The sequence below is a fragment of the Acipenser ruthenus genome, chromosome 9 (genome assembly GCF_902713425.1).
Source record: "Acipenser ruthenus chromosome 9, fAciRut3.2 maternal haplotype, whole genome shotgun sequence".
Classification (NCBI taxonomy): domain Eukaryota; kingdom Metazoa; phylum Chordata; class Actinopteri; order Acipenseriformes; family Acipenseridae; genus Acipenser; species Acipenser ruthenus.
In genome coordinates, this window is record NC_081197.1 from 42,033,844 (window position 1) to 42,036,880 (window position 3,037).

The following is a 3,037-nucleotide window of genomic DNA, read 5'->3' on the forward strand; positions in this document are numbered from 1 at the left end:
ATTGCAAAGGCAGTCCTTTAGTCTCTCCCATTCTGTCAGTGGATACACACAACCCCCCTTTCACAGTGGGACACATTCAGTGATGTAGGTAGGCTGTAAGAATTTGCACAGTAAGCTGTTCAAGTACTGACTATCAAGCAATTTACCAGCAATTCTGATAACCAGGGTAAGACGGTAAATCAATATTTATTAGATTCAACAGTTAAACTTTCCATGTAAACGGTCGTTTACCATTTAAACTATCAGACTGGGGGGGTGGGCTTAGGTCGGCCAGGGTGTCCTCGGCTCACCGCACACCAGCGACACCTGCGGGCTTGCCTGTAAGCTGTCCAGAGCTGCGTTGTCCTCCGATGCTGTAGCTCTGGGTGGCTGCACGGTGAGTCTGCAGTGTGAAAAGAAGCGTTCGGCTGATGGCACGCGCTTTGGTGGACAGCGTGTGTTCGTCTTCGCTGCTCCCGAGTCAGCGTGGGGGTGGTAGCGGTGAGCTGAGCCTAAATACAATTGGACATTCCAAATTGGGAGATAAACTGAGAAAAAAAAAATTGTTATATTACAATTTACAAATGACTTGCATTAGTAACACAGACTGACAAAATATAAGATTTGTCTGGTTCTTTATCAGAGATATGGTATCCATTTATCAGTGGCAGATATTTATAGTATATTGAGTGAAGATCATGTAAACAAATGGTGATCCTATAGGAATTCTATAGGAAAAACTATTTCTGTAATAAATTAAATTATGAAAACTTACATTTGTTTCTGACAAAGATGACTTTACCACAAACACATTTTTTTCTGATTTATTTTTAATGCAAGATAGCAGTTCCATGTGCTAGTTATAGATTTTATTGCAAGAAAACATAACCACTTATTTATCATAAACCTTTTTATTTACAGGACACTGACTGGACAAAAAAACTGAGAACGGAAGTCAATGTATACAGATGTGTGCAGTCCTGTGGCAAGTTATGTGACCCACTAGATCATAAACCGTGGGAGACTTGTGTGACAAGCACAGACATGCAATTTTCCTATTTAATACAGTACAGTAAGTTGTAGCTCAACAACTGTACAAAAAATGCATTTGGGAGAAAACATATCTTAAGACTTCCAGAGTTAACAGAGCTTCTTGACATCGGACGGCTTCTCTCATTATTTAATGCAAACTCTCCCATCCCTTTAGTTTATTACTCACAGTTACATCTTTGAGTTCTACAATTTAATTAGTGCCTGTGACCATCAGAAAGGTCAACAAATACATTACAGTCAAGATACCTCTTAGCTGCCCCTCTTTATTGATGTGCGTGAAGATGAGAAGCTGTTATGCTTAAGTGCCATTTTCATTCTCTCTCTGGCACAACAGTGAGAGGCAGTCATGAATTGACCTTAGTATAAGTTATATTATACACAGTGGGGTTTTACAACACATTTTCTAGCCTATGGTTCTCAGGAGAGTGCCAAAACAACATGTTTAATTCTGTCTTTAAAAAAATACTATTGCCCAGCTTGCCAAATCAGCATGTCCAAATCATCAGTGGCATCAATTATTTTCAGGAAGGAAAAAACACTAAATACAATTCTAAAACAAAAAAAGATACAACTTACTGTAAGACTACCTATAAGACACTGAATGAAACGTTGTTAATTTCAGGTAACTTATAAGGGTATTTTCTTCCTTTCTGGCAAAATTGTTCAAATGACAATTTGGAGTAAAGAGCTTTGAGTATCTAAACCTGTGTAAAAACTGGAGTAAAAACTTAGAAAATCAGATACAAGCTTTCTTTTACAGTAAATGATTCATATTATACATTGTATTTGAAAATTCAGTATATCTCATATGAAAACACATTTTAAAAGTCTTGGTTAGTTTTCTTTTTTTTTTTTTTTTTTTTTTTAGCAGCAGGTAAAGTAAAAAAATGTTTTACCAGAACCAATGTAAAAATAACAGTCTTGAAAACTCACATAGACATAAGAAAATGTGCTACCAAATGAATAAATTATACACAAATTGTATACATTTGAATTTCAACATTTTAATTACAATAGCCATGGAATAAATGTGCAATTCTATTCTCTAAAGACACAAACATTTCCTGAATGACAGCTGACTCTTTTCTAATGATGAAATATAAAGTCCAGTATGCTTCAAATTATTCCTTGATATTCAAATCTGGTTTTCGTAAGCAGAATGTGTTGGAATATTGTAAAAGGTTTTGCCCAAAGCACTCTTAAATCAAAGGTGAACTCTGAAGTAAAAAGCCTACACATTCCCTAAATAGGCATTGCATAAATAATGAATTTCAGATTCATTGTTGTCTTTGTCTAAGACCTTTTGATTACAGAAAAATTCAGATCAAATTTGTCTCCTTATTGTGCAATGGTCTAACATGATATTTGAATAGGACCGTTTTGCATTACACCACCAAAAGTGAAACTGTATCTGGTGAGTTTATACAGTGAGTGTTAATTATATTCAGTAAGTAATGAAATACAGTGCTGGACTTTGGGAAAGCTACATTTAAGTATAACATCAAACATCTCAAGTCTCAATCAGAAACCACATATCTCCCGCTGACATCATCTGGCTAATTTCATGTTTATGTGGCACTCATAAATTAGACAGGTCAAACACAACATCAGTCAGAGTAAATACAAATGAATGTGTACCATATCTGCCATTTTCAGCATCACTGATTTTAAATTGTTTGTAAAGTTTGCATGAGTATATATATATATATATATATATATATATATATATATATATATATATATATATATATATATATATATATATGTATGTATGTATGTATATAAGCAAATCGGTTGTAGGGAAATATGCAAATACAGCATTACAAGAGCCAAACTATATATATATATATATATTCTCATTTGAAAAAGGAACACATTCAGTTTGGCCTGTTTGAAAAACAAAACGACGAATATGAATAGAGCTTGAATTTCGGCTCATCTGTTTTAAGCGTCTCCATGGATACCACAGCTTCCTGAAGCCGCCTAACCCCTGAACCAAAAATGT